This window comes from Bubalus kerabau, chromosome 2, assembly GCF_029407905.1.
Source record: "Bubalus kerabau isolate K-KA32 ecotype Philippines breed swamp buffalo chromosome 2, PCC_UOA_SB_1v2, whole genome shotgun sequence".
NCBI classification, from domain to species: domain Eukaryota; kingdom Metazoa; phylum Chordata; class Mammalia; order Artiodactyla; family Bovidae; genus Bubalus; species Bubalus kerabau.
Window position 1 is genome coordinate 110,184,801 of NC_073625.1, and position 27,984 is coordinate 110,212,784.

The 27,984-nt window shown below is 39.7% G+C and overlaps 1 protein-coding gene and 1 long non-coding RNA gene across 4 annotated transcripts in view; both read right to left on the reverse strand.

Annotated features, from left to right (window-relative positions):
• Window positions 1–27,984, reverse strand: part of IGSF11 (immunoglobulin superfamily member 11) — a 143,628-nt gene that overhangs the window by 79,701 nt on the left and 35,943 nt on the right. The gene's annotated exons all lie outside the window — the stretch shown is intronic.
• Window positions 1,845–13,719, reverse strand: LOC129643560 (uncharacterized). The gene is made up of 3 exons (XR_008710387.1): window positions 13,645–13,719; window positions 5,086–5,261; window positions 1,845–2,412 (listed from the first exon to the last, which is right to left on the reverse strand). It is a non-coding gene; the product is annotated as an uncharacterized LOC129643560 (long non-coding RNA).

Genomic DNA, 27,984 nt, shown 5'->3' on the forward strand with positions numbered 1-27,984 from the left:
CTTTTTTTTTTTTTTTTTTTTTTTACTGTTTATTGTCTGTCTCTCTTTGCCAAAATGCAGGTTCTGTGAGGACAAGGATCTTCACATTTTTCATACCAGAGAATACTTGCTTAATAAACAGCTGTTGAATGGATGCATTTGCACAGATGTGCAATTCCTGCAGCATGCTAAATAACTTCAGTTGAGTCCAACTCTTTGCGACCATATGGACTATAACCCACCAGGTTCCTCTATCCATGGAATTCTCCAAGCAAGAATACTAGAGTGGGTTGCCATGTCCTCCTCCAAGGGATCTTCCTGACCCAGGGATCAAACCCATGTCTCTTATGTCTCTTGCATTGGCAGGGGGGTTCTTTACCACTATTACTCTTAATTTGCCATTCTGAAGCAATAAAATCTATGTGCTGGAAACATAAAGTATGGTTATAGCACTGAATAGCTGTATCCTGGTCACTCTGGGCAGATGCCATGACTATAAAAGCTATAGCTTAATGCTTTGGAGGTATAATTCAAGGATAAATGAAACAGTTTCAGAAATGCAGATCAGGGTCTCACTGGCATAACTAAAATACAGAGTTCAGTAACTCTGGAGAACTAAAATATGGACACCTTTATTACAGAGTTAACATCTTTTTAAAGTAGAGCTGGGATAAGGCGTAGATTACACTGTAAATGAGAAAAAGGTTGGAGTCAGTTACCTCCAGGTGATACTAGGATCCAGATAAAGATTCAAGATACCGAGAAAGACAACCCTGCTCTCCCTGGCTGCTTCAACCTGGAACGTGGTGCCAATCCCCTCTGGTTTTGTGTGTGTGTGTGTGTGTGTGTGTGTGTGTTTTAATGCCTCCTTTTCTTTCTGCTCCTACTGCTCAGTCCCAGTCTCTCACTCCCAGTGTTTTGCCCCTCTGCTGCTCTCTCACCCCAGCATGTGCCCCACCCAGCAGGAGCAGAACTTGTCATATGTGCAGAGCCAGCAGGCTTCCCCTGCCCACCAGCATGTGCCAAGCTCAGCAGTGGCCTGGCACTCATAAATAAGCTCTGATCTGAATAGAGCGGAGCACGGACAGCCCCTAGAATTAACTGTTCCATGCATGCAGCCCCGGGCACCCACCCAGAAGCTAAACACACTCAGAGCATCCAGGATAAGTCCCCTTAAAACTAGAGAAAATGGTCGTCTCTGTCAACTGCCTGAGCACAATGGAATTCAGTGCCACCAGGGCTCTGTCAGAAGGTTAAACGAATAAATGAAATAAAGACCCAATTCATTTCTTTCAGCTGACTCGTCTGTCTGAGTCCCCAGAGACCTGGTGCCACAACCACTTGAAATTCAGAACAAGAAGGGCCATCTCGATCTCTAAAGTTCTTCCACTTACTTTAAAGGTGCATGGTTCAATCACCACCAACTGTTCAGCCTCCATTACATTATGAACAACTATTCTGAGCACTGTACAGACTATTAAATAAAAACATAAAGGACAATAGTGGTAGAAAATACTGAGGATATTTAAGTACTGAGGTGGACCATGGATTAAGACTTAGAGAAACAAGGAGGGTTTCAGAAAAGAAAAACAGCTCACGTGGAGAATCAGCAGCAGACATGTACATGAACCATTCTTAAGACAAGGAAGACACTAAACTAGCTTCAAATTGTAGGGTTCATGCAGAAGAGCTATGGATGATAACGTGGGTCAGTCTCCTTTCAGGAGACATGAACACTAGGATTCATATACCCTGAATGACAGGATAAGAAGTGTGGCATTTTGGAGAATGCAGAAAGCACGTGAATAAAAAGAGAGACGGAAATGATGTTTCATAAAAATGTATTTATTTGGTGGTCACAGGTAGACTGAGTGGTAGTAGATAATGGTTTAACAAAGATCAGTTGGAAAATAACACAGCAGTTCAGTTGTCGGTAATGAGAATCACCACTAATGTATTAGTAACTGCAGTGAAGACGAAAGAGCGAGGAGGAAACAGAGCCACAGGGAAGAACTCTCAGTCCCTCCCAGGTCATGGAAAAGCACACTAATTCTACCTGCGTATGTTGAGGGCCATGCAGTCTTATTCGAGGGGGTCCCACAATTCTCTAGCATATCCTTGTTACAGCACCTAATCCGAGTGCTCTTATTCAGCACACAAACCACATTCATGTGACTGGTTCCCCCAAAGAGACTTCAGCACATCTCTAATCAATGTGTCTCCTTTCAATTCTCCTGTTCTCCATTCCTTTCTTCGAACAAGCAGTTCAGTGTCAAATTTTGGGGGAGAGGCTTCTACCACAATCAGCACTCCACAGAGCTCATCTCCTCTCTGCTCTTCTACAATCTTTCTTCTCCATTATCTTCTGAGTTAATTTCATTAAAAACCATATTTATCAAGATACCTCATCACCACAGTGATAAGAAAGCAACACTGCAGAGAAGAGAAAAAAATTGCCCTTCTTTGAGTAAACGTTTCTCAGTTTCCATCAGTTTACAAAAAAGATTAGACCATTAATCTCCAGTCTCTCAAAATAAGCCTGCAAATAGATCAACCCTCTTTCCAAGACCAATATATAGTGCAAGCCTCATCCTAATTGCTCTAATTACAGAAGAACATAATGAGATACAGCAGCAGATGGCTACAGATTAAATTTGACAGAGAAGAAATTCTCCTCTCTTATCTTTTTATTGAAGAAACTTTGCCCGGAAAAAGAAAAATTATTTTGTTCACAAAGCCAAATATATATTTTTAAAGTGCCATTCTACTTTTCTATTTTTATCAGTAGTACCTTTCCTTAAAAAAAAAAAAATTTTTACTCATTTCATGTAGCTTTCATTATTATATTTAGCAGATAAATTTGTACCTCTTACTGTACAAAAGATGTGCTCATAGAAAGTTTGTCCAAAGTTTATATAATAAATCATATATTTCCACAAACTTGTTCTAAAATTTCTAAGATATGTTCTATCAAATATAAAATCAGGGACTGGGGTTATTTGAGGGTAAAAACAAGAAGTCTTCATCTAAAGCACTCTTAGCCCAGCTTTCAAAGGGAAGTAGAATGTCACACTTCCAACTACCATGTTAATACCCTTCAAACTCAGTGTCCAAAAGTGAAGTCACTACCTTCTCTTTATAAATAAATTTATTTTCCCAACTTTTTTCTCTGGCTAATGGTAACAACAAGCTCTAACTTGGGCACTATCTTTTCAAACTCCTCTCATGCTGATGTCAGTACTATCAAATGGTATCTGATGATGTGCTTAAGTCACTCAGTCATGTCTGACTCTTTGCAACCCCATGGACTGTAGCCCTGCAGGCTCTTTTGTCCATAGGGATTCTCCAAGCAAGAATACTGGAGTGGGTTTCCATGTCCTCCACCAGAGATCTTCCCAACCCAGGGATCGAATCCAGGCCCTCCACATTGCAGGTGGATTCTTTACCATCTAAGCCACCAGGGAAGCTCATGACTACTGGAGTGGGTAGCCTATCCCTTCTCCAGGGGGTCTTCCCAGCCCAGGAATCAAATAGGGTCTCCTGCATTGCAGGCAGATTCTTTACGAGCTGAGCTAACTCACTGACTAATAAAATTATCAATCACCATTCCAAAACACTAAGATCATGGCAGCCGGTCCCATCACTTCATGGCAAATAGATGGGGAAACAGTCGAAACAGTGCCTGACTTTATTTTTCTGGGCTCCAAAATCACTTCAGATGGTGATTGCAGCCAGGAAATTAAAAGACGCTTACTCCTTGGAAGGAAAGTTATGACCAACCTAGACAGCATATTAAAAAGCAGAGACATCACTTTGCCAACAAAGGTCCGCCTAGTCAAGACTATGCTTTTTCCAGTGGTCATGTATGGATGTGAGAGTTGGACTATAAAGAAAGCTGAGTGCCAAAGAATTGATGCTTTTGAACTGTGACATTGGAGAAGACTCTTGAGAGTACTTGGACTGAAAGGAGATCCAACCAGTCCATCCTATAGGAGATCAGTCCCGGGTATTCATTGGAAGGACTGATGTTGAGGCTGAAACTCCAATACTTTGGGCAACTCATGCGAAGAGCTGACTCATTTGAAAAGACCCTGATACTGGGAAAGATTGAGGGCAGGAGGAGAAGGGGACGACAGAGAATGAGATGGTTGGATGGCATCACTGACTCGATGGACATGGGTTTGGGTAGACTCTGGGAGTTGGTGATGGACAGGGAGGTCTGGTGTGCTGCAGTTCATGGGGTCACACAGAGTTGGACATGACGGAGTGACTGAACTGAACTGATTCCAAAACACAACTGTTTGAAGTTTAACAAGATACAAGAACCTTTAAAACAAGTAAATTTCTATTATAGGATATGGGGCAAGAAGAAGAAGGCCAAAGAATTTCATCACCCAGACATAAACTTTCATGTAACCTCTTTGAAACAGAAAAATTAATGTCCGTCTCTTAGCCCTGTTTCCTTAGTAAAATCCCCTCCTCTCTCCTTAATGCCTTCAATGAAAAGGCCTCTTGACAGTTTCTTTCATTTAGTATTTAACTAGTCAATAATCATAATAGCCATAATATTAATCTTCATAGACTACATCATGCCCTATGGTTAGGCAAATTAACCCTGAATTCTCAGCAGCTTTAAACAAAGTTTACTTCTTGCTCACACAATATTCTCTGTAGATCCAAAAGTCCTCTACTAAATGGCGACTCAGGCATCCAGTCTAGTATCACCTTGTGATATAATCAAGTCAACATGTGGGTCTCTACAATCCATATGGCAAAGTGCTTTGGCTCATAAATGACACCTGTCACCTCCACTTATAATCTACTATTTAGAATAAATAAGCGGCCCCAACCTAAATGCCAGAAAGGCAAGAAAAAGCAGCCTTGGCCTGGCTCTAAAAAGAAAAATAAAACAGGACTAGGTAACCATGTACCACTGTCTCTGTCACCAAGAGGCACTTATTCTATGCCTAGTTAACTACCTTGCATCTGAAGTCTTCATATGTATTAGTATCTTTAATATCCACAACCACTTCTAGATAGGTATTATTGTCATTACGCCATTTTACAAACAAGGAAATTGAGGGCCAAAGAAGTTAGGTAGCTTACCAAAGCTTGTAAGAGGCCTAGCTGGGATTCAAATCCAGGCAATGGACTCCAGAATGCACGATGTCACACTGCTTCTCAAATATGCAAGACAGCATGAGGCACTGCCAAGGATACTCGTCTTCAAGTATATGCAAGCCCGTAAGATGAAAGAAGTATTCAGATATGTTCTATTAAGTCTTGAGAGGACAAAATAAGAGGCAATACCGAAAGAAAAAATTAAATGAAAAGAATATTTTTGAGTGCATATTACTAAGCCAGACATCACTCTAGAGACTGTATGCATCTTTCATCTAAGCATCAAAACACTTCCACGAGGTGGGTATTTTTATTCCAGTTACACGAATGAAAAAAGCAGACTCAGAGAGATTAAGTAACTTGACTAGGATATTACATGATTTAAACCGAAATTAAACTGGTTTCTAAGCCTGTGCAATTTTCCACTGCATCTCACTGTTCTTCAAAATAGAGATAATATATACAAATCTCAGTCTACATATCAGAAATGTGCAAGAAATGTGATAACTTCACGCTGCTGAATAACCAACAAATCACAGAAGAAATCAAAAAAGAAATAAAAATTTGCATAGAAACGAATGAAAATGAAAACACAACAACCCAAAACCTGTGGGACATGGTAAAAGCAGTCCTAAGGGGAAAGTTCATAGCAATACAGGCACACCTCAAGAAACAAGAAAAAAGTCAAATAAATAACCTACCCCTACACCTAAAGCAACTAGAAAAGGAAGAAATGAAGAACCCTAGGGTTAGTAGAAGGAAAGAAATCTTAAAACTTAGAGCAGAAATAAATGCAAAAGAAACAAAAGAGATCATAGCAAAAATCAACAAAACCAAAAGCTGGTTTTTTGAAAGGATAAATAAAATTGACAAACCATTAGCCAGACTCATCAAGAAACAAAGGGAGAAAAATCAAATCAATAAAATTAGAAATGAAAATGGAGAGATCACAACAGACAACACAGAAATACAAAGGATCATAAGAGAGTACTATCAACAATTATATGCCAATAAAATGGACAACGTGGAAGAAATGGACAAATTCTTAGAAAAGTACAACTTTCCAAAACTCGACCAGGAAGAAATAGAAAATCTTAACAGACCCATCACAAACACGGAAATTGAAACTGTAATCAAAAATCTTCCAGCAAACAAAAGCCCAGGTCCAGACGGCTTCACAGCTGAATTCTACCAAAAATTTAGAGAAGAGCTAACACCTATCCTGCTCAAACTCTTCCAGAAAATTGCAGAGGAAGGTAAACTTCCAAACTCATTCTATGAGGCCACCATCACCCTAATACCAAAACCTGACAAAGATCCCACAAAAAAAGAAAACTACAGGCCAATATCACTGATGAACACAGATGCAAAAATCCTTAACAAAATTCTAGCAATCAGAATCCAACAACACATTAAAAAGATCATACACCATGACCAAGTGGGCTTTATCCCAGGGATGCAAGGATTCTTCAATATCCGCAAATCAATCAATGTAATACACCACATTAACAAATTGAAAAATAAAAACCATATAATTATCTCAATAGATGCAGAGAAAGCCTTTGACAAAATTCAACATCCATTTCTGATAAAAACTCTCCAGAAAGCAGGAATAGAAGGAACATACCTCAACATAATAAAAGCTATCTATGACAAACCCACAGCAAACATTATCCTCGATGGTGAACAATTGAAAGCATTTCCTCTAAAGTCAGGAACAAGACAAGGGTGCCCACTTTCACCATTACTATTCAACATAGTTTTGGAAGTTTTGGCCACAGCAATCAGAGCAGAAAAAGAAATAAAAGGAATCCAAATTGGAAAAGAAGTAAAGCTCTCACTGTTTGCAGATGACATGATCCTCTACATAGAAAACCCTAAAGACTCCACCAGAAAATTACTAGAACTAATCAATGACTATAGTAAAGTTGCAGGATATAAAATCAACACACAGAAATTCCTTGCATTCCTATACACTAATAATGAGAAAATAGAATGAGAAATTAAGGAAACAATTCCATTCACCATTGCAACGGAAAGAATAAAATACTTAGGAATATATCTACCTAAAGAAACTAAAGACCTATATATAGAAAACTATAAAACACTGGTGAAAGAAATCAAAGAGGACACTAACAGATGGAGAAATATACCATGTTCATGGATTGGAAGAATCAATATAGTGAAAATGAGTATACTACCCAAAGCAATCTATAGATTCAATGCAATCCCTATCAAGCAACCAACAGCATTCTTCACAGAGCTAGAACAAATAATTTCACAATTTGTATGGAAAAACAAAAAACCTCAAATAGCCAAAGCAATCTTGAGAAAGAAGAATGGAACTGGAGGAATCAACCTACCTGACTTCAGGCTCTACTACAAAGCCACAGTTATCAAGACAGTATGGTACTGGCACAAAGACAGAAATATTGATCAATGGAACAAAATAGAAAGCCCAGAGATAAATCCACACACATATGGACACCTTATCTTTGACAAAGGAGGCAAGAATATACAATGGATTAAAGACAATCTCTTTAACAAGTGGTGCTGGGAACTCTGGTCAACCACTTGTAAAAGAATGAAACTAGAACACTTTCTAACACCATATACAAAAATAAACTCAAAATGGATTAAAGATCTAAACATAAGACCAGAAACTATAAAACTCCTAGAGGAGAGCATAGGCAAAACACTCTCTGACATACATCACAGCAGGATCCTCTATGACCCACCTCCCAGAATATTGGAAATAAAAGCAAAAATAAACAAATGGGACCTAATTAACCTTAAAAGCTTCTGCACATCAAAGGAAACTATTAGCAAGGTGAAAAGACAGCCTTCAGAATGGGAGAAGATAATAGCAAATGAAGCAACTGACAAACAACTAATCTCGAGAATATACAAGCAACTCCTACAGCTCAACTCCAGAAAAATAAATGACCCCATCAAAAAATGGGCCAAAGAACTAAATAGACATTTCTCCAAAGAAGACATACAGAGGGCTAACAAACACATGAAAAGATGCTCAACATCACTCATTATCAGAGAAATGCAAATCAAAACCACTATGAGGTACCATTTCACACCAGTCAGAATGGCTGTGATCCAAAAGTCTACAAGCAATAAATGCTGGAGAGGGTGTGGAGAAAAGGGAACCCTCTTGCACTGTTGGTGGGAATGCAAACTAGTACAGCCACTATGGAGAACAGTGTGGAGATTCCTTAAAAAACTGGAAATAGAACTGCCCTATGATCCAGCAATCCCACTGCTGAGCATACACATTGAGGAAACCAGAAGGGAAAGAGACAAGTGTACCCCAATGTTCATCGCAGCACTGTTTATAATAGCCAGGACATGGAAGCAACCTAGATGTCCATCAGCAGATGAATGGATAAGAAAGCTGTGGTACATATACACAATGCAGTATTACTCAGCCATTAAAAAGAATACATTTGAATCAGTTCTAATGAGATGGATGAAACTGGAGCCTATTATACGGAGTGAAGTAAGCCAGAAAGAAAAACACCAATACAGTATACTAACGCATATATATGGAATTTAGAAAGATGGGAACAATAACCCTGTGTACGAGACAGCAAAAAAGACACTGATGCATAGAACAGTCTTATGGACTCTGTGAGAGAGGGAGAGGGTGGGAAGATTTGGGAGAATGGCATTGAAACATGTAAAATATCATGTATGAAACGAGTTGCCAGTCCAGGTTCGATGCACGATACTGGATGCTTGGGGCTGGTGCACTGGGATGACCCAGAGGGATGGAATGGGGAGGGAGGAGGGAGGAGGGTTCAGGATGGGGAACACATGTATACCTGTGGCGGATTCATTTTGATATTTGGCAAAACTAATACAATTATGTAAAGTTTAAAAATAAAATAAAATTTTAAAAAAAAGAAAAAAAAAAAGAAATGTGATAACTTCATTCTCTACATTTTTTTCAGTAACTAAACTTAACTTTGATCATAGGCCCCCATCTTGCCGAGGGTCAGAAACGTAATCTTTGCAGTTCTGCTATGAAGTCTTAAAGAGAAGTCCATCTTCCTCTAGATTTCATCAACCCTTCCCAGAGGTCCTCTCAAGCACAGGGCCAGTATCTGGGCTCTCTCAACTCCTGTGAGCTTAGTTGCTCAGTCATGTCTGACTCTTTGCGACCCCATGGACTGTAGCCCCCCAGGCTTCTATGTCCATGGGGATCCTCCAGGCTAGAATACTGGAGCAGGTTGCCATGCCCTCCTCCAGGAGGCTCTTTCTCAACCTGTCTACAAAAATCTTTTCTCCTGACTTTTCCAAATTTAGTTTTACAGTCAGACCCAGACATTGTAAATTTCTGAAATTCAACAACCAAACACTTGCCTCTTCTCTGCATCCTGCTGATGTATCTCTTCCCTCCACTGCTAATTAGAGAAAGCAAAACTGTCAGAGGGCAGTAGGGAATACCAGGGAGAGAAAGTACACTGGTTAATATATCACAATATCACTGTGTTACATAAAGAAAGCATTTTGACAACTGAAGCTGCTGAAGATGAAATGAGCCATATGAGACAGTGAACATCCCAGTATAAGAGGTATTTAAGCAAGTGTGGTTGGTCGTGGAGGTAGATCAATACAGTACAGAGCCTTAAGAGGTAGGTGGGGGCAGGGGAAGCAGCAGTGATTGAACCTAGAGTACTTGTCATGTTAATGGACAGCAGGAAAGAGAGAAAGAAAAATTTAAAACAGGTAAAGCTATAATTTCTAGGAAACCAGAGCAGCATGGCTGATTTTCTATTCATATTCAAATGGAAGAGGATAGTATAGGGACAGGTTACCATCAATCTCAACACCGACAAGAAGAAAACTAAGGAAAATATGTATAGACCACAAACAAACAGAATGAAAACATCCAAGAATAAGATTTCCTAATTTTACTGAAGCAGGGTGAAGAAAAGAAGAGGGAATGGCAGGAAGAAAGGTGAGGATATGGAAGATGCTCCAAAAAGTTATGAGCTGCGAGCACTTTGTGAGTGAGCACTGCCACTCAGTAAGACTTTGCTTCTGACCTAAAACTGCAGAGCCCCCAGGGGACGGAAGGCAGGGCGTGCCAAGGGAGAGGACAAGAGGCCATGGCAGCCCAGACGGTGCACTTATCCCTTCTATAGACTAGAGAATACATCCTGATTGTCCTAATAATTTTCTCTCAACTTTTTTTTCTGAGAGCTAATGATAATAATAATAATAAATTGCTGATAAGGACTCCCAGAGGTATCAGAAGTTATGCGAAGCCACATTAAAATGCAGCTGGAGTTATGCAAAGTATCACATTAAAATTTAAGACTCTTCAAAGTTCAGTCTTATTTAATTTCGAAGCAGTATTTCAAACGAAAAGGCACTATGGGGATTGAGAGAGAAAAGGGAGATAACAGGATCCTATCTCTACAAACGAGAGAACTGAGGTAGGAGGGGAGGGGTATCTACCAGACATTTTTAATGACAGCTTCATTTGTGATATATTCAATATTACAAATGCCTGTCCCTCTGTCACAGTACCTGAACAAAGGAACCATTTCACTTGCTTGTTGCCTCATCATTATTGATCAAGATGAAAAGCTACATCTCTGGCTCTGACCTCCTTAAGCCCTAATGCTAATGATGTCACTTCAGTCGTGTCCGACTCTGTGCGACCCCAGAGACGGCAGCCCACCAGGCTTCCCCGTCCCTGGGATTCTCCAGGCAAGAACACTGGAGTGGGTTGCCGTTTCCTTCTCCAATGCATGAAAGTGAAAAGAGAAAGTGAAGTCGCTCAGTCGTGTCCGACTCTTAGCGACCCCAAGGACTGCAGCCTACCAGGCTCCTCCGTCCATGGGATTTTCCAGGCAAGAGTACCGGAGTGGGGTGCCATTGCCTTCTCCGGCCTTAAGCCCTAGACCCACATATTGAACTGTTTCCTAATTCTCCTTTCCCTTGGGTCACGTTTTACAGGCAGCACCAATTCAATTTGTCCAGAACTGAACTTATAATCTTTTTCCAAAATCTGACCTTCCTCCTTTATTCTCCATTCCTATGCACCTAAAACAAGAACCTAGAAGAGTCCCCTAGGTTCCTTCTCATCCTTTAAGATGAAGGAATCACAGATCTCACCTCCTCTGTTACTCAGCTGGTGTCCTTTTCATCCCTCCCGCCATGCGCTCTCTAAGTTCAGACTCGCATCGTCTCTCCTCTGAACTCCCGCACCAGCCTCTTAGCATCTGCCCCCCACCCCCTGCTCTCCACATTGTATCTCTCACCAGTAGATTCTATGCTCTTGAACTGGAGCAATACTGGTAACATGTAAATGTAAAACCATAATGGAAAAAATATAAAAAAAGAATGTCGATGTGTGCATAATTGTCACTTTGTTATATAGCAGAGATTGGTACAACATTGTAAATTAACTCTACTTGAAGTACAAAAATTAAAATGCAAATTTGAGCATGCCACACCCCAGAATAGGGCCTTGGATGATGAGCCCTTTCTCCATAAGACACAAGTCAAGCTTCACAGCATGACAGAAAGGCCTTCTGTGGGCCTGCCATCAACAGCTTCCCCTCCCAGCCCTGGCCACATCATTACAATGAAATAAGCCTGAATAACTTGCTACACTCTCCATGCTACTTTGCACTTTTTTGTCTTTCTGGTATACTCCCCGTGTAGTCCCCTCTGCCTGGAACCTCCTTCCCCTTCTCAACAAGCCACAGTTCAAATATTTTATTTTATTTTATTGGCCACGCTGCAAGGCACATGGAACTTCCCCAACCAGGGATCAAACCGATGCCCAGGGCAGTCTTAACCACTGGACCACAGAGGAAGTCTGGGACTGACATAAACACACTACTCTCTATAAAATAGATAACTAATAAGAATCTGCTGTATACAGAGGACTCTACTCAATATTCTGCAATGGCCTATATGGGAAAAGAATTTTAAAAAAGAGTGGATATATGTAAAACTGATTCACTTTGCTGTACACCTGAAGCTGACACAACACTGTAAATCAACTGTATTCCAATAAAAGCTTTTAAAAGAACATTCCTTTTGGAACCCTGCCTGACCTTTTGCCACCGCCTCTGCTCTTCTCACTGCAGAATGAGTGCCCTCCCTCCACACCCCCGCAGCACACCCTCTGCAAACGCCTGCCTGTTTCTCTCTATTACCATTAAGACTGCGAGCAGCTCGAGGAAGCCGTCTTCTCCTCCACTCACAGTGCCTGGTGCCTAAGAAATACTCACTACATTTTTTTCATTAAGTCCCTCCATTTCTACTTGATGCTATTTGTAACATCGTCTCCTAGTTTTCAGCACAAATATACGTGAAGGATTTATACGTTCAATTTCACGGGAAAACAACAAGGAACCTTTCTTAGATTTCCACAGGTCAGCCGGAACCCACACCAAGTACACACCTTCACGTGATGCTTAATGTTTAATATTGCCACATAAGTTGAGTAGTGACAGTATCTTGTTTTTACAAAGAAGGAAACTGCAGCTCAGATAATAAATTCTCCCAAGGCAACACAGAAATTAATTGGCAAGAAAAGGCCATATAAGGATGAAAAAAGGGAAATTTTCGACTCAGGGCAATGGGGTTCTTCTAAGACCACAGCTATTACTTAGAGCACTGTGTTAAGGAAACTTAAGGCTAGTGGTTCTACAAACTTGAGCTTAATTAGTGTTGTCATTCCACCATATTCCATCTATTAAATTTCTAACCTTGTGAACCATTTTGCAAACACATGGATCAGGAAAATGTGTGTAGAGGCTCAGTTTTAATCTATCACCACCATCGCAATATAACTCAAAGTACAAACCTTCCTCATGGCACCTGAACACGTTGGTGTATGAGAGATCTTACAGAGAGGCACAGGGTTCGGTTCTGCAAACAGGATGTGCAACGAATACCTACCTAGAGAAGCTAATGAGCATGAGGGTTAGTCCATGAGCTCACCAAACAGGACGAGGGGTTCTCTCCTCCAGGACAGGGGTGAGGACAGGCTGCTGCACATGCCACACTGGTGCACTCTGTGGGCTCGGGACATTCTGCAGAATGCCATGGGGACTGAGGACCATGGGCTCAGTGTTCGAGTCATGGCTGCAAATCCTGCCAGGTAATGTGGTGGCAAAGAAACATGCTTTGCCTATTCAGTTGAGGTAATCCAGCCCCAGTAAAGACTGCATCAGCGGCTCAACAATGTTTGGAGTTCACCACCCAGAGAACTAAAAGAGCTACAATTCAGGGACACCAGGCAGAAAGCCCAACAACAGCAGCCTTGAAAAAGACGAGCAAGGAAAAATGTAGCAGCCACTCTCTGGGCATGTGACTTGAGATTCTTGGCAGGCTGTCCCGCAGGGCTGGGAAGGCTGTGGGCAGAGAACTCACATCTTTCTCTCAGCTTCCAGAGGCCAAGACAGACCAGACAGAGGACTACCAATTCAAAACCCTTCATCAAGCTAATAATCACCGAAACCCTCCAGAGGAGAACAGTCAAAGAATAACCACAGCTCTCACCTGCTGTACACAGCCATGTGACTGATCAGCATCACTCCAGCTGCGTTTCATGACGTCCACAACCTGGAACAGCTCTGCAATATATTAACTGGATATCAAATATGCAACCAATGCAAGGTTCCTTCCCTGGTAGGCATAGTGCTAAACAAAGCTCTGTAGCAAAAACAAAGGACAGAGGGCAGCTTAACTAGTCAACCAACATTAACGGGTATGAACTGAGACACCATAGAATAGGTAACACAAAGATGAATAAGACGTCTTTGAGGAAACTACAGTGTGCTAGGGGAGGGGAAAAAGCAAAGAGAATGCCAATATAATATGGTAAATGCTGCCACAGTACACGTATGACAGTATATGACAGCCACCAGCCAGAGCTAAAGGACAAAAATCGAAACAGGCAAACATCAATTCCCACAGGGACCAAAGGGAAGCATTAAAGGGCAAACCCTACAAATAATCTAGTGTGGATTTTCAATCGAGGACACAAGTTATAAAGGGAGTATGACTTGCCCAGAGTCATACAATCTACTAGAAGCGAGGCTGGGGCTGGAACTCAGGTTTCCAGGGCTTGCCACCACAGTAGAACCCTGTTTTGAAATCACAGATATGCAGCAAGCTCTCAGCTCCTGAAGCTGGGTGACTACAACTTTCAAAAAAAGGCAGATCCTGAAGACAAACGGGCTAATGAACTGTGAACCGGGTGTGAGGGCTGGAGGTCCCCAAGGATCACCCAGAAGACCTGGCATGCACACGTGATATGTCAGCAAAACCAGAAAAATCAGAAGCATTCCACTTGTAACTGGCAGCAAACATTCTCCTCAAAGCAACTATTTGCTAAAAGGTTGCTTCAGTGGTGTTACTAGCTCTCTACTCCTCCTCTACAGCACAGAGCTATTTTATCACTTGTGCTAAGAATGTGGAGATGTCCTGCGTGCACGCAGAGACAACTGAAATTAGGCAGAGTGCAACATGACTGCGTGTACTGCACACTGAGCCAGCAAGCCCCTTCCCCAACAGAACTTCACTACGGCATCACCAAGTTCCAAGTACTTACTACCTGTATGAACGAACACAAAGCTCTACCCACGGGACTCTGCAAACTGAAGCGCAAGCCAGTTGTGATCAAAAGGTAATGAAACCACTGCTACACTCAATTCACTCAACATTCACTGATTAATTGTGTCGTGTACTATTTTAAGACCTAGTTTGGGGTTGGTGGGGGGTTGGGGAGGGGAGGGCAAGGACTAGGGGACAAAGGAGGAAAAGCCAGACAAAGCAAAACACAAGATAAACAAGATGCAGCCCCAGACTAGTCAGGAAAGCAAATACACATGCAAAGAACTGGAAAACGGATAAAAGTTATAATACAGTGCTACTCAAAATGCAACTTAGTTAAGTCCAAAATTGAGCATAAACATTTAGAAACTGAGTAATTTTAGGTCTGTTGAAGCTAATAATTTTGAAATGAGGTTTTCTAGTCTCAGTCTTCTTTATATCTCACTTTTTAATTTCATTTTTATTACATTTTACAGAAGTATTGGTACACAGAACAATAAAGTGATATATCAGAAGTGCTATATACAATATGATACTGTGTGAGCACAGATGAAGACAAATAGCCTGTTCAGAGAGGCTCCAAAGAGGAGATAACCTTTGAGTACAAAGGATACGCCAGACACAGTGGGACATGAAAGGAATCAGGGGGTCATAAAAGTAGGCAGTATGTTTAGCACACAGACTCTGAGACAAAGCAGCAAACAGTAAAAGTGCAGAAAGTTAAGCCACCAAGATTCAAAGAATGACTTTACAATTTAGACTTTACCCAAAACACATGGGAACCACTGGCCATTTTTCTAACCAGGAGAAGGATGTGCTTGCATTTTCATTAAAGTCATTCTATCAGAAGCAAAGTAGGTAGATTTGAAGGGAGAGAGAACAGGGAGGGATAGAGACCAGTTATGAACATACTGGAAAATAATTTAGGTGGGAAGTGAAGAAAACCTGCATCACATCAAGGAAAACTGACAAGAGAGAATGACTTAGAGAAACGTTTAATTTTTTATTTTTTTAAGTAGCAAACAATAAGTCATTTTTATTCAGCAGAATACACCTAGAATGTGTTGACCTGTTGGAATCAGAACTATTTTCAAGGAAAAAAAAAAAATCACTTGTCATATCACAGATCATACTCAAATAAGTAAATAATTATCAACTATTACACATAAATTTAGATTAGAATTAAAGTAGGGAAATAAAGGAATTTAGAGCCACATCCCAATTCTTGGTGGGAAGAGTTGTTTTTAATGTGTAGGGGTACAGAGTGTGTGTGTGTGTGTGTGTGTGTGTGTGTGTGTCTGTCTGTCTGTCTGTCTGTCTGTCTGTGGTGGTAGATGGGGAGGAATCAGTAGAGATGTAATATTGTATATGTGTAAAATGACACTGAATCTAAGATAAACGTTCAAGTATACAAGAAGAAAACATAAAACTGCCTCTAAGAGCATTAACTGTCATTTTGTTATTAGAAAAAGAACAGATTCTCAATCAGTGTCTATCATCTCCACGACATTATTGGGAATCAATGGAAAACAAAGAGGTCTACAACAAAATAAAAAATAAAAAAAAAAACCAAAGAGGTCTACAAAAATTATCTACAAGGTCTGGCAAAGATTGAGAATGGAACTGCTTAATACCAACAATGTATGGAGGTAAGCAGAGGAGAAGCTCTGCCAAGCCTTCATCTGTTTGTGGGCTACCTAGAGAGAGAACGCAGACAATCTAAACCTTATGAAGATAAGTGCTTCCTGAAACGTGCCTGGGGCAAGACTGAGTCCCTCAAATGAAAACTGTTGAACCAGCCAGCTCCTCTGGAAGCACCCAGTCTTTAGGGCAAGAGCAGCCCTCCCAAATCCACTGTAAACTCCACAGAGATCCAGAGCTGGGCTTCCTCTTAGAATACAGGTCACAGGCTTATTCAGTGAGTCCCTGAAACTCAGTGACTGTTCAAAGAAAGCAACAGGAGTGGAGAATGCAGAGCAAGTATATACCAAGACAACCCATAAAATGCGAGAAAATATTAGCAATGATACAACTGACAAGGGATTAGTCTTCAAAATTTATAAGCAGCTCATGCAGCTCTACATATATTAAAAAAAAAATCAAAAAAAGGGACAGATATCTAAAAATAAGATACTTCTCCAAAGAAGACATACAGAGGTCCAACAGGTACATGAAAAATGGTCAACACTGCTAATTATTAGAGAAATGCAAATCAAAACTACAATGAGATACCACCTCACAACAGTCAAAATGGCCATCACCAAAAAGTCTACAAACAATAAATGCTGGAGAGGGCGTGGAGAAAAGGGAACCCTCCTACACTGCTGGTGAGAATGCAAATTGGTACAGTCACTATGGAGTAGAATATGGAGGTTTCTTTAAAAACTAAACACAGAGTTACCATATGATCCAACAATGACTCCTGGGCATGGATCCAGAGACAAACATGGTTCAAAAGGATACAGGCACCCCGATGTTTACTGGAGCGCTGTTCATAATAGCCAAGACAGGGAAGCAACCTAAATGTCCATCGACAGATGAATGGATAAAGGAGATGTGGCACATATATACAATGGAATATTACTCAGCCATTAAAAAGAATGAAATAATGCTATTTGCAGCAACAAGGATAGACCTGGAGATTATCATACCAAGTGAATAAGTCGGACAGTATCATTTAATATCACTTTAAAAATTATACAAATGAACTTATTTACAAAATAGAAACACACAGACTTAGAGAATGAATTTGTGATTACTAGAGGGAAAGGTATAGATTGGGCATTTGGGGTTGACATGTACACACAGGATCTACTGTATAGCACAGGGAATTCTGCACAATATTCTGTAATAATCTAAATGGGAAAAGAATTCAAAATACATGTGTATGTATAACTGAATCACTCTGCTGTGATACAGTAAATATAACATTGCTAATCAACTATGCTCCAATATAAAATAAAAATTTTTAAATATATATTTTGAAAAAAATAAGCCTGTTATAAGATGCAGTCAAAAACAATTCAAATATTATTCTATCATGGATATTCTATCATGGATATGTATACCCCCATTTGGTCATAACTAACACACACAGGGAACAGTACTTATCCTAACACTATTGTTGTGAAACACTCCCAATATCCATGATATGGTGATCTGATTGTGTTCTAACAGGCTCTCATAATAAGTGCCTGCTACGTTTCAGGGCACATTATTTTTCCAAAGTATATAATAGGCTTAGTTTTATAACAACTTCAACTACCTTCTAGTCATGGGCTAGAACAAAAAAACTCCTTTTCTATCTGAACATCTCTATCTACATGTGAAATTCCACAATTAATCCGAAAATTTAATCTAATTATTCAACAAGTATACAAGATTAAATATAAAAAAGTTGAGTTTACCTAGAGAGTAATAAGCTTTGAATCTAAGATCATCAACAGCCATTTCATTTTATTTTATAGAAATATAATATTGTCCATGTCTGTGTAAAATGACACTGAGTCTAAGATAAATATTCAAGTATACAAAAATAAAACATAAAACTACCTCTCAGAGCATCAATTGTCATTTTGTTATTAGAAAAAGAACAGATTCTCAATCAGCGCCTATCATCTCCATGACACTATTGGGAATCAATGGAAAACAAAAAGACCTAATTATCCACAAGGTCTGGAAAAGATCGAGAACAGAACTGCCTAATACCAACAGTGTATGGAGGTAAGCAGAGGAGAAGCTCTCCATTCAAAGTCCCCAGGATCCTCGGCAAGGTCCGTACAATGCACCAGCACGGAAAGGGATGAATAAGCTTCATTGAGAATAGTGGCCACGTCATGGCTGGCTGAACATTCAGTCCACAAACAGAAGGCTTCTTGTATTTGCTCGAATCAACCATAGGAAAGTTTCAGCAAAAAAGACTGTTATATTCAAATGGAAATCAGTACTTTCCAGCAAGAATGGACAATTAGCAATTCCTTAAACTGGCACTAAAAGGAAGAACAGGGAATTGCACCAGAATCATCACAAACATATTCCAAAATGTGAAATAAAGACTATGAGGGCTACTCACATTTTGAATAATTTCACATAGCAGACATGAATCTGGTGGTATGGGTCTCCCAGTTGTTAACTTACACTGGTAGACTTCACCCAAATACTCCCCTTTTGTAAATATCTTACTACATACATGTAAGTGTAAAACACAGTCCAAGATTCCAGCACACAGTTAATTTAGATAGTATTCCTTAAACATTTGGTGAAAGATTGCAAAGCCTGTTTATACAACATCTGGATCTACATTTTAAAAGCTTTTATTCACCAGATTAAAAGATTCTAGCAAATACCTCTTCCAGACAGCAAGACAAATAGTTACCATCCTCACCCCTACCTCCAAGCACTGACGCAATTTTGGTCTACCTGATTTATGGACCCAACATTGTGAAACGGGGACTATAAAAAGTCACAGGCTGTCAGATAAATTACAAAGATTCCATGGCCACTTTGGGAGTGAGGAAAAAAGTTCAATGGAAAAAGAGAAGTTTAAGAAATTGCACCAGAGTTAAGCAATGATTTCTTAGATAGGTACCAAAAGCACAGGCAAAAAAGGGAAGAACTGATACATTAAACTTGATCAAAATTTAAAATGCTTGTGCTTCACACCACCAATCAAGTGAAAAGGCAATCAACAGAGTGAGAAAAGGTATTTATAAATCACATGTCTGATAAGGGACTTGCATCCAACATCTACAAAGAAATGTTAAAATTTAATAATAAAAAGACAAAAATAATTAAAAGAACTGACAAAGGGTTTGAATGAAACATTTCTTCAAAGAAAACATACAAATGGGCAATGAGCACATGAAAATATGCTTAGCATTATTAGAAAAGTGCAAAACCACAATAAGATACCACTTCAAACCTTCCAGAACAGCTACAATACAGGGAGCTCAGCTCAGTGCTCTGTGACAGTCCTAGAGGGCTGGGATTTGGGGGGTGGGGGGGGGGGGGCGGGGGGCGCGGGGAGGCTCAAGAGGGAGAGGATATATGTACAATTAGGGCTGATTTACGTTGCTGTATGGCAGAAACCACCACAACACTGCAAAACAATTATTCTCTAATTTTAAAAAAATGTCATGTTCCTGAAGAAAAAAGATAGTAACAAGTATTGGTGAAGAGGTGGAGAAACTGACACCCTGCTGGGGAGAATGTAAAATGGTGCAACCACTTTGGAACAGCCACTCTGGAAAATAGTTTGGCAGTTAAACAGAGGGTTGCCTCAAGATCCAGACATTTTACTGGATATATATCCAAGAAAAATGAAAACATATGTCTACATAAAACCTGTATGTCAACGTTCATAGCAGTATTTATAAAAGCCAAAAAGTGGAAACAATCCAAATGTCCACCAACTGATGAATGGATACACAGAAGTTAGTATATCCACACATGTAATATTATTCAGCACTAAACAAATGGAATGAAGTACTGATACATGCTAAAATATGAATGAACCTCAAAAACACTATGCTAAGTGAAAGAAGGCATTCATAAAAGACCACATATTGTAGGATTCTACTGATATGAAATGTCTAGACAGGTAACTCTATGGAGACGGAAAATAGGCTAGAGGCTGCCCAGTACTAGGAAGGGGTGGGAGAGGGTGGAGAGTGACTGCTAATGGGCATAACTTTTCTTTCTGGCAGGCTGAAAACATTCTAAAATTACACTATGGTGATGGATGCACAAATATGTATACTGAAAAGCACTGTCTAAATGGGTAGATGTTATGGTATGTAAAGTATATTGCAATGAAGCTTTTTTTTAATGTGCCAAACTGAAAATCTTTATGCACTCCTAAAAGCCACCCCACAAGCTACTTGATATCAGGTGGGGCCTGGCACAATCAAAGTAGAACAATTATCACACCAACCAACATGTGTTCACATCCTAAGTATTTGTCTAGAATAGGGCTGGCTCTGGGGGCACCAAAGAACCCAGTATTTACATTCCAAACACCTTAAATCTCTAAGAATTAACAAAACCTAGCAGCTCTTGCTGCCAATTTTGGCTGCATTTACATCAACAAACACTGATGGAAGTCCACCACAGGCCAAGGACTGTGTTTACAATACATAGACAAAGGATACCGTGGCCCAATGCCCAAGGGGTTTATAGCCTGTTAGTCTAAGACAGCCATGTATGCACATGTTCAGGTCCAACGCCCAGGGTGCAAACTAGTATAAGTATGGGGGCAGAGAAATGGTACAGAGAAGGGAGGAGTTAATTATGTCCAGAGATGACCCATAACTGTTTCATAGTAATGACAACATCTTAGAAGGGTCTCAAAGGACTGGTCAAAGGCAGTGGTGTGGGAAAGCGGGTGGAAGAAGGGAAGCAAACCAGAACCAAGCCAAAGAGGCTCAGGGGACTGAAAGAAACTGGGAACAGAACCGGTGAGAATGTTCGAAGATGAACCACAAAAGGTCTTACAGATATGCTATAAATTTTAAACCTTACCCTACAGGTTGTCAGGCATTGAAAGGTTTTCAGCAGTAAATGAGATGATCAGATTCGTTTTAGAAATATCATTCAAGTAACTGTCTATAGGATGAAAAGTCAATAGGTGAAGAGATTTTCCAGTTTTGACTGACCTATGTTATGAATTTAAATGTACTTTCAAATGAAATTTTACACAGAAACCCAAGATGTTAAAAAATCAAAGCTCTTCTGGTTGAAACAGTGGTAGAAGGGCCTGGACACTGCCCCTCAATCCTCACCCCCCGGCCCCCAGAACAGAAGAACCCTTTGTGATCTGGCAGAAGAAGGTATGCAGAACTCTGGACTGAAGAGAGGGTCACAGGAAACTGGAGATTATTAGGAAGCTAGAGCAACAGTCCAGGGGAAATGGCCAATGCTTAAAATAAGCACTAGTAATGGCAAGAGGGCAGAAAAGAGTCCAGAAAGCTCTCAAGAGGTGTAGAATTGACAAGACTTCTACTGAATGTAGAGAGCAAGGAAAATGAAAGAATTATGGATAACTTCTGGACTTCGCCTGCATGAAGAGGATTAATGTCATTGATAAGAGGAAATGTACAAGAGACAGTTGACTTTCCTAAAGATATCTCAAGTCTAATAATTCTCAAAATTGAACTCTTGCCCCCACCTAACCTGCTGTCGAGTGTGGGGTTTCCTGTCTCAGCATATGGCACCAGGCCGATGTTAGTGCTTGAGTCAGAAACCTGGGAATCGCCTTTGATCAGATCACCAGAGCACCCCCTCCCCCAATTTCCACCTTCAGTCCATCACCAAGTGCCACTGATTCTAATTCCAAACTTTGTTTCATTTATCCACCATTTCTATCACCACTGTTGCCACTCTGGTTCATGCCATCATCATCTCACTCCTTGATTTCTCCAATCATAGCCTGCTCACCACTATCCTTGACTCACTCTGATCCAGTCTACGTACAAGGATAATCTTTTTGAAGTGTAAAGCCTTCCATAAATCTTCCCTTGCACTCAATGTCCAAGACAGAACGTGTCTTTATTCATCCTAAGGTACTCAGTGCCTACTGCCCTGAAAGAATGAGAGAAAGACTATCAGGTCCGGGGCAAGATGACGAGTTACACACCGGCTGGGTCTGAGGTGCCTGTGGGACATCTAAGCAGAGTTCCCCTCCTGGGTCTGGATCCCAGTGACATTTGGCTTCACTATTTCAGAACTAACAGAAGTAGAGTTGTCTATGGTAAACAGGACTAAGACTATTTTAGATAATCATGAACTAAGTTAATAAAGCTTGAAGCAAGCTCAGCTTCTTAGAAAAGATTAAAGTGTCTCTCTAATCTGAAATTCTGCAGCTCCAGGTCAGGTCTAGGTTAGCATTTCAAGGACAAGAGAAACCACTGAGATAGCACCGGAGTTGTGGTGGGATCTTTACAAGGAGTGATTTGGTGGCAAAGCCTATGATTTGGGCACTTCCTTCAAACTGTTTTTGCAATAACTCTGTTATCCGATGTCCTCACCAATTTCCAAATGCCTTTTCAATGAGTTAATCATAAATCATTCCTGGCTCTCAGATAGTACATCTGGGGCACTGCCTGGAAGTTCATATTATGACAACTACTCCAGGCGATTTCTCAGTCTGAGGATGTGACTGAGTTAAAACGGGTTAGGGAACAAATACAAGAGCTACCTCCTTTCCTCTCCCCTACTAACCCTAGAGAGCTGACTTAGAATGTGGCTGCTACAGGATATTTAGACAATAATAATTGAATTATGACTTACGTGGTCTTCCTACGGTACTGTGCAAAGCATTTAACATTAGGTATTGTACATGACAAATAAACATGACAAGCGTCCAGAGAGTTTAAGTGACTTACTGTTCCAAATGCAGGTGAGGAGACACTGATCACAACTTCCAAATCCTTTTTCTTCTTTAACTTTTCCCAATTTCAGTGTTTCTTAACTACTGTATACAAACCCTTCACGTTCAATGAGACAGTATTCAGTTTTTAAGTCAATAATAAAATAGGTATCCAAATACCTAAACTTTTCAAACAGAACTTCCGAGAACCTCTTTCTACACATTCAGGGAGCACAGATGGCTATAATGTAAGAGGGGTTCAGCTTATGACCTACTGTTCAGTTGACTGTCTGTTCAGGGGACCACAGACTGGTGACTTTGACAGTACAAAGGTTTTAAACTGATTTATGTTTAGTCATATATCATTTATTGATATCTATTAAGAACCACTGGTTAACTACAAAAAACATAAGAATTATTGAAATATGTCAATAAAAACACAAACATTAAATCCTTCAACTTCAACTCAAGACAATTTTTACCAGCTCTATATATTGCATTATTTGGTCACATTTCTCAGACCTTGCAAAATGTCTCCAATACTTCAAAATCCACTGGGGAAAAAAGGGAAGACACAGAAAATATAACATCAAAAGTGACTCTCCATCAACGGAGAGTAAAGACAGCCACCACAATGTGTTATCTGCCCAAAAAGTACTTACACATAGCTTGAAATATTTGTAAGCTTGAAATATTTATTATCTATTACTGTATTCAAAATGAAAGCCTCAAAATAATTTTTTTTAATTTTATTTTATTTTTAAACTTTACATAATTGTATTAGTTTTGCCAAATATCAAAATGAATCCGCCACAGGTATACATGTGTTCCCCATCCTGAACCCTCCTCCCTCCTCCCTCCCCATTCCATCCCTCTGAGACAAAATACTAGACGGGGTGACAAAGTAGATTTTTATTTATTTTTGATGCCTCAGTACAACCCTGTATTTCAATCTGCACTTTCTGTTCATGTCCCAAAGCATGTAATCTTAAAATCTGACAAATGGTGCTTTATTTAATGTGATTAATTTAATTCAGCAACCTTGTCACACATGGAAAATAATGTGTGTGTATGTGTATATACATAAATTTATTCATCTTAGCATTTTTTTTTTTTACAATAGTAAAAGATTAGAAACCACCTAAGTATTCATCAACAGGGAAGACAAGTTATGGTACACCAACACAATGAAACATTATGCAGACTAAAAAAAATGAAAAAACATAGGTAATGTGCTACTACTTATGCAGGAAAAAAAGGAGGGGGGCTGTACATATATTTGTATATGCTGTAAGTAACTCTAAAAAAAAAAAAACAGCTAACAATACACAGGATGCCCTGTGGAGGAGACATGCTGGAGGAGTGGGGTCAAGGAAAACTTTTCAATGAACCATTCATTTATTTTTATTTTTATTCTTTTATTTTATTTATTTAGGGCTTCCCTCATAGCTCAGTCAGTAAAGAATCTGCCTGCAATGCAGGAGACCCGGGTTCGATTCCTGGATCTGGAAGATCCCATGGAGAAGGAAATGGCAACCCACTCCAGTATTCCTGCCTGGAGAATCCCATGGACAGAGGAGTCTGGCAAGCTACTGTCCGTGAGGTCGCGAGAGTCAGACATGACAGCGACTAAACCACCACCATTCTTTTATTTATTTTTTTCAAATTTGAGCTATGTGAATGCATAACCTTATTCCAAGAAAGAAATGTTTAGTAACATTTTTTAAAAAGCCATTTCTAAGATTATTTTAAAAGAAATAAGCACTTTCAAAAATGTGGTACTCATAATCACAGTGATAAAACCATTTTGTAAAGGAACTATCACAATCACATCTGTAATCTTAAAACTGCTCAATGCACGCCTGTTTGAATCACATGGAATACAGCAATCTTAAAGAATTAATTTTGTCTCAGATCCTTTCTATGTCCCACACCAATGGCTGAAACAGCAGCTACAATGGGTTCCTTCATTTCATTACAATGGGTTTCCTTCAGGGCTACAAGGAAAAGGCAGTAGAATCATGAGCTCTTGAAAAATTCTCATTAGAAATGATTAAGCAGAATGTTATGAAAATATTTAATTTTTCTAATCATACTGCGTATCACTTGTTAAATAAAAAAGTCAAAATGTCTCTTCATTTATAATGCTAAATCAAAACATAAACTTTACAAAAATACTACTTAATAACAGAGTGTTCATTTAAGATCACTTTTATTTTAACCATATTAGCTTGTACTGGCCCAAAATTACTGAATGCTTTGTAAAAATTAATTCATAAGGTGGTTCTTAAGAAACAGGGTCTCGGGTTTAAAAAAAAAAAAAAAAAAAAGGGTGAGAAACACAGCAAGGTGCGTACACCACCAGAGACCAACTGACACCCGGAGCTGTTGGGGAACAAAAATCACAGATCGAAAAATATAAGACAAAACCAACAAAAAAGTTTGTTTGAAAGGTTGCTTTTTGATTCACTATACAACTTTAGATGGATATTCCCATTATTCATCTCTCACTGAGTTTACAGCAGACAGTCTTTAACAGCTCTTCCCAAAGATTCATCTTTCTTAATTCCTTTCTCATCCTACTCTTTCCAACTCCTGGCAAACACTTCACTTTTTACCTTTTCTAGAAGAAATTCAAGATGTTCTCTCTACCACACTGTGGTGTCCGTCTTTTCAGCTTTTGCCCTTCTCTCCTATCCCACAGGAGGTAGGGTAACTCTTCCTTGACTTAGAGCATGTCTCAACCTCCACCAAGATCTTGTTTGTTTCACCAGCCATCCACTTCACATTTCAGGTGCACCCTTTTTTAGGCTCTCCTTCACGGCTTCGAGAAAGCAAAGATCTTTGTTTTGTTGAAAAGTATCTTTTGACCCTGCTGACTCTTCTAACTACTGTCATATTTCTCTCCTTTTTCTGGTCAAATTGCCCAAATATATAATTCACATTCACTACCTCCTCCTTTTTCTTTCAGGATGCTTCAGTTTCAAACCCTCTACTAAAATAGCCTTATCAAAGCTCCCTGCTGTGCTGTGCTAAGTCGCTTCAGTCCTATCTGATCCTTTGTGACCCTATGGACTGTAGCCTGCCAGGCTAGTTTGTCCATGGGATTCTGCAGGCAAGAATACTGGAGTGGGTTGCCATGCCCTCCTCAAAGTTCCCTAGTGTCCTCCTAATCATTGAGTCAACACTGACAGAGACTTTCAAGCTTATCTTCTCCATTTAGCTCATTATATGGATAAGGAAGCTGACACTCATGAGCGATTAATTTGACCAATGTCATACAGTGAATCACTGGGGGCTGGAATCTTGACAGTCTTCCATCCAGAAGAATATACATTTCTTGGTTTTAAAAAAATAACTAAAGCCAAGATGACCCCTACTCAAGATTACTTATTTCAGGTATCTCCAAGAAAAAAAAAAGAGCAACATTTATAATCTGCAATGAGGGCCAAAACAAATAAAGAAACAGACAGTTCAAAGTTTGTTACAGTTAGCTTTGGAATGTGGCCTTGAACTCAATCAATTCCTAAACATCTAAAGCAAAAAATAAAGTTTCACTGTGAAATCTTTTCAGGAAAGTCAACCTTTCTCCTACTTTTCTCTATTCCTCTCTCTGCCACGCATTTGTCTGCAATTCACAGTCTAAATCTGAGTGCTGAAAGATCCTGCATAGAAACTGAAATCAGAGTAGAAGAAAGAGAAAGAGAAGAAAAGAATCAAAGAGTTTCCAGGATGAGGAAGCTGTGCTGAATGTTAATTGTGCACATCGTCCCCTAACAGACCTCTTTCAGATATTGTTGGTCATTCTAACTAAGTCTCTGAAGTTTTCTTGAATTAGGGCTTAGCCTCCTTTACAAATAAACACGCCCATGAGCCTGAAGAGTATACATTCCTTAATCTACTTGTAATCTACCTGTGCTCAGTCTCTCAGACTGTAAATTCTACAGGCCAACCAACAGTGTTAGAGTAAGATATTTGAAATTCTTCTACCAAAGCTTTCTCCCCATCTAGCACCTTCTTCCATAACACACCCTTTGAAACATCCACAACACCACCAAAATAAAAGCTAACATTAATAATAATTTAGGGGTTTGAACAGAGAATCTATAGGAATTAACAGATAAAAAGATTACTTTGTTTACACTCAGCCTTTCCAGGTTAATTCCATTCCCACAGAATTGGGAGTTCATGGACTTTCTCGCTCCACTTCCTACTGTTTTGTCACACTATTTTCAGCTAATCTACAAAGTGAGGAAGGCTAGGTTCTATAAAAGACCTAACATCTACCTTAAAATATATAATACCTAGATTTCAAATGAAACAGACAATTTAAAAAGATAACTCAAATGAAAAAGACAATTTAAAAAGATAATGTTTTATTGGCTAGGAAACATACTACTTCGATATGATTTTTAATATTAATCTAATAAAATTAATCGGAAGAATGAAGAGAGAAGAATGAGCAAACAAGGGGAAAGAAAAGATGGAGGCTTGAGGGATAAAGGGAAAGCAGAGGAAGTTAGGAAGGCAAGAGTCATCCCAGAGGCTGCCCTCAGGGGCTCTGCATGTTGTCAGCCAGTCTCCCTTCCTCAGATTCCAATTTCAGAGCCAACTGGACTTAAAGCCAGGGGACAGCCACGCACAGAGTATATCCAAGTACAGGGCTTCCTCTGGCAAAGCGGTATGCATGAGGTCATGGAGATTCACCCGGGATTCCCAGCAGCCCTGATTAAAAGGAATAAAGATGATGAACAGAGCAAGAAAGGGATAGGCAAGAAAGATGGGAGCAAACACCAAGATGCTTCTCTTAATACCTCAATACTCAAGAAGGGTAGCCAAGAACAGGCCATATGGTCACCTTTAGAAAATATAATTTTGAACTCAAGGAATGATACTAGCTAAAAATGAACTAAGAAGTG